General features: G+C 37.6%; 1 non-coding gene across 1 annotated transcript; it reads right to left on the reverse strand.

The window, feature by feature from the left end:
• Positions 1 to 7,819: 7,819 nt before the first annotated feature.
• LOC147940063 (small nucleolar RNA R71) lies at positions 7,820 to 7,925 on the reverse strand. Its single transcript, XR_015564840.1, has one exon. It is a non-coding gene; the product is annotated as a small nucleolar RNA R71 (small nucleolar RNA).
• Positions 7,926 to 9,501: the final 1,576 nt, after the last annotated feature.

Raw genomic sequence — 9,501 nt, forward strand, 5'->3', positions numbered from 1 at the left:
ATGACAAAGAACTGGCTCTTGTTTTAGCTAGGTTTGGAATCTTTAGAACTAGCTAATAGGACTGGTTTTGAAAGAAATAGGTGGTTAGAATTTTGATTTGGGTAAAGGTTTGGAAACAAGAGAGATTAAGGGGGGGAGAAAAGAAAGAATTACTTGGTCAAAATAAAAGAAAAGATTTATCACTAAGGTTAAGTTTGGTTAAAAGCTCTAAGTCTCTTAATAAGAAAAAGAGAAAGAAAAGTCTAGCTGATGTCTCCTAGAAAAGTTTCATAAAAAAAAGAAGAGAATGCTAAAGCATAGTTTAATAATAATGGGAGTTCATCAAAAGTTCATCAAAAGAAGTTTCAAAGAAGTTAAAAAAAATAGGAGCTTATGTTTAAAGTGAAGCCTTAGAGATATTCAAAAGTTTAAGACCATAAGTAAAGAAGAGAAGGGGTTTAAGTTGAATCAAGTTGAGTTTATGTGTTAGAAAGAAAGAAAAGAAGGATGAGAAAAAGGGTAGAAATGCTTCTAGGTGGGTAGAACATCAAGAGCTAAGCTTTGTATGCCCAAATCAAGAGCTAACCTTTACCAATAGATAGAAGGTGAACTAGAGTGGTGCATTGTGATAAGCATAGAAAAATATTTGTAAGGACTTTGATTGATCCTAGCACCATTAAATTACATTTAAGGACTGTGGTGTGAAGCCATTGTTGATATTTTTTTTTGGGTTCTGAATCCCTTTTTCAAACCACTCCCTCACTTTTTATTTGGTTCTTTCTTGAGGACTAGCAAGTGATAAGTTTGGGGGAGTTTATATCTTGTGTTTTTGTTGAGTTTTAAACCTTTTTTTTGGTTAGTTTTGTTGCATAATCTTGTCATTCTAGGTTGTTTTAGGAGCATATGCATCTAGTGTCTTATTTTCAGGTTCTTGGAGTAACTCCATTACATTAGTAGCATTTGGACTTATTTTGATGCAAAGAACCAAAGAGGAGTGAAGTGACAAGAACAGGAGCCACACTCGGCCAAGACCATCGGCCAAACCATGGCCAATTGGCACCATCGACCAGCACACACGACCATAACCTGCCCGATGCCACTCTTTGACGGACTAGAACAGGAGCAGCAAGCAGCCATCTCTCGCGGCCGAACCGTGGCCGATCGATCTCAAGGTGATGAAGGACAAGAGACACACGCGGCCAACCTAATCGGCAAGTGATGGTCGATTGAAGCCATCGTTCAAGGCCATCGGCCAAGAGTCGGCCGATTGAACTCTCCACGACGACAACAGGAGCTACCAGCGGCCACCACCATCGGCCAGAAGGTGACCGGTGGACACCATCGGCCTTGCCAATCGGTCAAGCTGTCCCTGTCGCTGCCTAAGTCCACACTTGTTTTAGTTTTAATCCGGGTTTGACCCAGTTTGTTTTGGGTTGACCCGGGTCCTTTTCTGTTTTCCTATAAATACTCTAACCCTATTAAGGGGAGACTGATCTTTATCTTATCTTTTGTTTAGCAGATTTTTAGGGTTCTTAAACTTATTTACTCTTGGTTTGTTGAATGATTGAGTACTTTTAAGTTCTTAATAGCAATTTCTTCATCAAATATCTTAATCTATAATCTCTTATTATGATTTCACAAAGATTAAACTCTTTCCTTTGTGTGATCATGATGATGAGTGAGTAGATCCAATAGAACTCTGGGCTAGGTAGATTAGGGAGATATGTGACTGATCTTTGATGTCTAAGGCTTTATTTATGTGTTTCCTATCTTGTTTAGTGTTAATAATGCTAGATAGCGTTGATCAAGCTTGAATCCTAATCAGGCTTTATTTATGTGTTTCCTATCTTGTTTAGTGTTAATAATGCTAGATAGCGTTGATCAAGCTTGAATCTAGAGATTAGGATTTCCATACCCAGAAGGTGTTTGATGAAATTCCTGAACCAAACTATTCAAGAGCTTTGCATTCCTAGCCAATGGAAATTGATGATTAGAGTGCTTAGTGGTATTTAGACTTGTTTATAATGCATGCTTACCTTGTGATTGCCTTTAGAAATTGTTGATTATCACTTGATTAGCATAAGATCTTTATCATGGAAATGGATTAATTTGCATAAGTGTTCTTAGCCATAGGATTGTTCTTGATTGTTTGCTTAGATATCTAGGATTGATTAGCTATCTCCCAAGTCAATTACCTTGCCCAAGTTTCATTTGTTTAATCTTGATTTAAAATCTGTTCTTAGTTGTGTCCTTGTTTATTTTGAGTTTGTATTGCTTTGAGTTTGCTTTGCTCTCTTTCTTTAATCCATTTTGTTAATTAAGACTGTTAAAAAAGAACCAATTCCTGTTTAAGTTTAGATTAAGCATCTTTATGTATTCTTAGTGAGTTGATTGATGCAGATTGTGGATTGATAATTTAATTTAAGTAAAAGTACTACATCAATGTCAATCTAAACTTCAAAGCTTGATCTAACATGAGGTAAGTCGAGTTCCATCTTGTTTTCACATCCAAAGGTACACTTCCCCTTTTAATCTTCACTGTCTCAAGACGCAAATCAAATGATTTGAGTCTGTTGGTTGAAGCTCTCACAAACTTAATACCATTGCGAATTCCAACCACACTACTGTCAACTTCTGGCAAACCTTCTCTCACAACCAAATTCAATATGTGTGTAGCACACCTTAAATGCATATATTTACCTTTCAATATCAATGCATCATCTCCAATCTTGTTCATAGCTTTCTTAAATTTAGCCATAGCAGAACTATTTGTTGTAGCATTATTTACTGTGATGCAGAACACTCTCTGTATATCCCACTCGGCTAGACACTTAAAGGAGAACATTACAGATTGTTTCACCCTTGTGGTCATCAACATTCTTGTAGCCTATGACCATCTTCCTTAACTTCCACATAGCATCCACAAAATGAGCAGTTGTTACCATATAACTCGCTCTAGTAGTGGTTGAAACCCATATGTCTGTAGTCAATGACAACCTCTACCGGTTCTGCCCAAAAATCTTCTTCATAGCTTCTTTCTTATTGACATAAATCTCCATGATATCTCTGAATGTTGTCCTCTTAGAGTGAGTTTTATACATTTGAGCCTTAGAGCAGAAATGTCTACAACCTAATCACTCTACGAATGATAAGGGTAGCTCTGCAAATACTAACAACTAATTGGTAGCTTCTCTAAATATTGCTTCTAAAACCTTACTCACTCTAAGACTACCACCATCACCATCTGAAGTAAAAACAGTTTGAGTTGGATCATTACCATTAGCATTTTTCATACCTTGTATTCTTTGCAGAACAATTCCAGATGTTTCTTCATTGTACAAGTGCCATTGCTAGTAGGACAAGACAGGCCTCTACCACAGTAATGGAATTTTCATTTGTCCTGATTTAGTCCCATCTTGGTGAAGTGATCCCAAACCCATGACCTTGTCTTCATCTTCTTATCAGAACTAGTACCTCCTCCATCGTCATTAACTTTCTCTTTTCTCTTCCTCTTATTTTCATAAACAGGAATTTGAACATCATTATCGGATTTGGATCCACTTAGTTCAACATTATCATCTTCATCTGGATGATTTGGATCAGCAGAAGACGCCATCTGCATTTTAAAAACACAAACAAACCAATTAATCTTTAGAATAGATATTCAATAATTAAAAAAAATTACAGACGCCAATAACAACACAAGAAGATGGCAAAATTAGTAACAAATATAGTAACAAGACAGTCTAATAACAATCTACAGCCAAAAAAATCTATTTAAAGATTACGCTTTTGTTTTCACAAAATAAGAATAAGAGAAGTGACAACAAAGAAGAGCAAATCTACGACTCTACATTCTACAACAAGACCGTAACCATAAGTAACAATCTAATTTAGTAACAGTCTATACTCGATACTATAGAATTTTTTTTGTCGTTTCAATCAGAAAATCAAAGAATTGAGTCAATTGACAAGTTAACTCGAGAAATAAGAAGAGACCTCAGAGATTAAGTCATACCTCTGAGTGATTTCGCGACAAGGCTAACGTGGTGAGTTTATCTCCTTCAACGACAATGATAAGGTCTCTGCGAAGTTAGCAGCAAGGGTTTCCAGGTTTGTCTTCGGAATTTATATGATGAATTATATATGTTTAGTGTTTAATCGATAAAAGCAAAGATCGAATCGAACCTCGAGAGATTTTAGGAAACTGAATCGTCATAACAAAAGGTAAATCTTTAACCCTAAGTGACTTATGTATGTTTAGTGTTTTTTCCTCGGGTTTGATGGGTACCCGAACATAACTTGAACCCACGAGTTGTGGAAAATTGAACCCAATAGGGTTTTATAGCTATAACCGAACCCAACTCGAACCCAGTTTTTCGGGTCGGGTTCCGGGTTGGGTAATCAGGATCAGATTTTATGCTCAGGCCCAAATGAGAGAATGTGAGAGATTAGGGCCCCAATTTAATTAAAATCTTTAAATCAAAAAGTTTACCAATTATGTTTTTATAACTTTATTTTTTTAAAAGCTTTTAAAGTCTAACTGCTTACTTTTATACATTTGAAACTACCTGCCCCGTTTTTTTTTTAAACATAATAATTACTAGTGATCTTATATTCAATACCAATCTAACCACAATAATTTTAACAATGGAAATAGCAACACATTAAACCAACAAACAACCAATAACCAATAAACCAAATATCAGCGTCAATCAATCAATAATCCAACAAAGTCAAGAAGCAAATGACCAGCATTGATGTGTCTGTATTGTATAGGGTTTTAACCATAGTTTTTATATTTGTTTTGAGTCTTTTTATTGAGCCAAAGTGTGTTTTTATAGTCTTTATAGTCTTTTGTGAGTTTGTACAGGTTCTAGGTTACATTGGAAGGAAACTGTGAGTTTTGGGGATGAAAACATGCATCCGGAGCCAATTTGGTGAAGACTGATCAGACTAGCAAGCAGATGGAGCAAAAGCAGGAAAATCACCCATGATCGACTGATCTTCACTTGGATCGACCGGTCCCGTCCCCGACTCAAGTTTTTCTTTTTTTTTTTGTTTTAAACCGACTTTTAGAGTTCTATTTTAATATTTAAGCTCTAGGCTCGGCCTCTAAGGAGATAACTTTCATTCTACGCAGCTTTTGAGTACTTGTAAGCTTTGGGAGAAGATCTCTAATCCTTTTGAACACTTTGGAGAAGAATTCTGAACCTTTTTCTCTTTTCTTTTGTAATTCAATTATGTTTTCTTCATCATTGATTTGTGATGTACATATATTTTACCATATTTTAGGTCTTGTTTAGTTCATGTTTTGCATCATATAGAAGTTATTCCTTAGGTTTTATAGTCATTTCTGTCCAAATATGCACTTAGGATGTTTAGAAGCATGCATTGCATACATTTTTGCATTTGGAGTATTATTAGGTGTTATGGAGCTCTAAAAGGATAAGGAAGGACTTGGTGTTATTTCTGGAGCTAAACAAGAGGATTGGAGGTATCAGAAAGGGAAAAGAAGGCACTCGACCATTCTACTTGACCATGCACACGGTCGAGTACTGGGTCGGATTCATAACAAGCTCCTCAAATATCGATTCTAACGAAGATCTTCCGTTGCAATTCTGCTTCAGCCTTCTTCATGAGACTTGTAGAAAATTTAGTTACCTTTCCAATGACGGTGATCGCAGGTCGATCAGAGGTGTCTGTCAAGAGTTATCGCTGTTTTACTGGACAGATATCAACAAACTCGAAGACACTCGACCGTGTGCTACTGAGGGACTCAACCAGTGAGAAACAGAGGAATTAAGCACTCGACCATGGCCACTCGACCGCTTGTGGTCGAGCACATCAAGCCGCATTTCTATTTTGTCTGCTAGCTAATTTAGGGCTTCCCTCTTGTCCTATATATATCTAATGTACCCCATGGCCGCCCATAAGCCACTTTAGGTCAGAAAAATATATGTAGCCACCAAAAAACGTAGTTTTTACCCTTTTTGGGTTTTTAGCTTTTGTTTACATCATTTACTACTTTTGTTCTTATTTTTCTTGAGATTTTCATACCTTGGAAGTCTAATAACTTTCTGGGTTTTAATAATCTGAGTTTGTTTCTTCATATAAAGTTGGAGTTCATCATCTCATCTACCTTATCATGTTAGTTTCATCATTTTCTGGGTTTATGTTCATCATCATCATGTTCTGTTCATCTGAGTAGTGAGTTAGGATTCTGGAGATGGATTAGGCTGGTTTAGGGCTGTGGTTGTTTAGATTGGTTAAGCTTATTTGATAATATATCTCTTTTGGGTTAGATGTGCTCTAAGCTGTTCTTATATCTGAGAGGGTAAGAATATATCATCAACTTCCTTGCATCATACCAATGTTTAGGTTGTTAGATAAAGCTAATGCTGGAGATTATCATGCTTATCCCAAGAGATTGGTTGTATAAGGTGATTTTTGACAAGTAATGGTCTGGTCCTTATTGCCTGTTTAGTATGGTTTCACCTATGAGAGTTGGGTTAGGATGTTACTTAAACTTGATCACTTCTGTCATGGGACTGGATTAGTGAGTCATTAATATCATTGTCTAGAGATAGCTCATGTTTGATTGAGGTTTGTTAACCAGTTTAGATAGCCACAGCTTGAACACCAGCCCATGAATCCATCTCTGGAAGCCTACTTTATTGTTTGATTGTTTATTACCGCATCTTATCTTGTTTTATTGCATTTGTTTCTGTTTTAAGTTGTCAGTATTGCATCTGTTCTTCGCATCCAACCAATCGACCTTGCCACTCGGCCACACACACGGTCGAGTGCTTGATAGAGCATCTTTGAGTTGTTTTGTCTACTTTCTGTTTCATTTCAGTTTACATTCTGCATCTTTACTGTTTTGTTTCATTGCTCATATCTAGTTATTGCTCTTGTTTAATTTACATTCAACATTGTTTACTTTTTGCATTTACATTTCTGTCATTAGGATTGTTAGTTTCAAACAACATTCATATTTGGCTTAAATTGAATGCATTGATCATGTCTTGACTGCTTACATATCACACTCTTTATGGATTAACATACTTTATTCTTCAACTACATAAGCGCATTGAAACACCTTGCATCCCATTTGATCAGCTTAGCCTAATTCTGTTTGTTTGTTAGCATTCATTCACTCATAGGTTATCCATAGAAAAATACTTGTTTCAATTGGCGTCATTGCCATTAGGGTGTTTATATGTTCTAGTCGAGATTTCACTGTTTCAAGATTAAGCTATGTTACTTTATATTCTATCACTCACCTCTTTGTTGTTCTGGTGTTCTGTTTTGATTCTCGGGTACCACTCGACCAGGCACTCGGCCGAGCACCTCAAAGCAAACGGTCGAGTGCTTGTTCGAGCACCTGGTCGAGCACCTGTTCAGAGTCTCAAAAAAACAGAAGAAGAGGTTGAAATGGAACTCCCACAGGATCAGAATGCGCCTCAAAGGAGAAGGAAGATTGGTGATAGTGATGCTCCTACTACACATACTCAGAGGTATGGGATAGTGCCTCCTGCTGTCCACAACACAATTTTCACAATCAAGACTAGTTTGATCTCCATGGTTCAAAGCAACAGATTTTATGGACTGCCTACTGAATACCCCATTTCCCATCTTGATGAGTTTGATAGGCTCTGTTGCCTCACCAATATAAATGGAGTGAGTGAGGATGCCTTGAAGCTGAGATTGTTTTCTTTTTCTCTAGGAGATAAAGCCCATCAGTGGGAGAAGACTCTACCTACTGGAAGAATCACCTCTTGGATTGATTGTAAGAAGGTCTTCCTTGCAAAATTCTTCTCTAGTTCAAGGACTTCATATTTGAGGAATGAAATTTCAGGATTTCTCCAACAGAATGGTGAATCTTTCAGTGAAGCATGGGAGCGCTTCAACGGCTACCAGAGACAATGCCCACATCATGGATTCAGCAATGAATATTTGTTGTGTACTTTGTATAGATGTGTTCTTACCAAGATCAGGATACTCCTGGACAGAGTCTCCAATGGAAGCTTCATGAATAAAGATGTAGATGAAGGTTGGGACTTAGTAGAGAACCTTGCTCAGTCCAATGGAAATTACAGTGAGGAACATGGTAGAAGCTTAAGGGGAAGTTTTGATTCTGAGGAAGGGCATAGCAAAGAACTACAAGCCTTAAATGAGAAGCTTGATAAGCTAGATAACCTCTTTCTAACCCAGCAAAAGCAAGTACATGTTGTTTGTGAAGATGAGCAGTTATGGTCCCAGTCTATCCTCCACAACAACCCCAACAAGCTTTTGCTATTGATCAAGAAATGAAGAGTATGCTCCTACAAGGCCAAGCTAATGGAGATATGGAAACAAGTAAGAAGCTCACAGAGATGAATAACAAGATGGACTGCAAATACAGTGACCTTAATATCAAGATTGAAGCTTTAACTCGCAGAATGCTTCTTCTAGAAAGCAAGAGTGAATCTTCTTCTTCTAGACAACTCAGTGGGACAACAATTGAAAATCTAAAGGAGTTTGCCACTGCCCAAGATATCTCTCTCAAAGAACTACCTACAAAGCTCACTAAGGACTGTGGCAACCAAGATGGGAGGGATTTTGTTCAGCTAGAGGTGCAGAATGAGAAGAGAACTGAGTTTGAGACACCACTCAACCATACACTCGACCATGCACACGGCCGAGCACATGGTCGAGTGCTTGATCGAGTCATTACTCTAGATTCTAACAAGCCGGTTCGGTTCATTCCTCCTCCCTATCAGGCACCTTTGCTATTTCCAGGACGGTTTAAAGAGAAATGCTGAAAAAGTACAAGGCTTCTATTGATAAGCAAGCAATGATTGTCTTGAGTCATGGACCTTTGTTAGAAGATGTTGAAATTAAGGATAAGCCACAAGTTAAAGAGCTTGAGAAGAAGAAGAAAACAATTGATGGGCATATCTTCATGATTGAAGAGAAATGTCATGAAAATGAGTCTGAAATCTTTGAGGGTGTGAATGGGGGTAGAAACAGAGAGCTCGACCTACTGCTCGACCTACCACTCGACCGAGCACCTTAGGTCACTCGACCGAGTGGTACCAAGTCACCCAAAATGCCCAGACTTCATCCCCAAGCTTCACCCACAACAAGAGCCAAGAAATCCTTCCTCTGATGGTTTATATGAGCTTCAAACTATCAACATTCTACATGATTCAGTGAGGGAGTTAACAACTAAGGATGAGGATATAAGTGGGCAAATCAGAAGCTCCATGGTAAAGTCAAAAGTTCCTCTCCAAAGAAAGCAAGGGAAGGTCTGAGTATTATTAGCAGACACAGCTCTTTTAGCATTGACCCATGAATAAGAGGAGCAATGCAATCTTTAAGAAATGAGGGGACTTCATCACCTATCTATGACCCTTCTAGAGCATAAGAAGTATGCAAAGTCAAGCTTAGAGACTTTAAACAAGCTCACTTGGGAGGAAGTCCCAAAGGTATCCTTGTACATATTGGTTTAAGTTTCTTGTTATCTTGATCTTGTTT

Source organism: Camelina sativa, chromosome 8 (genome assembly GCF_030686135.1).
Source record: "Camelina sativa cultivar CO46 ecotype springtype chromosome 8, ASM3068613v1".
NCBI classification, from domain to species: Eukaryota; Viridiplantae; Streptophyta; class Magnoliopsida; order Brassicales; family Brassicaceae; genus Camelina; species Camelina sativa.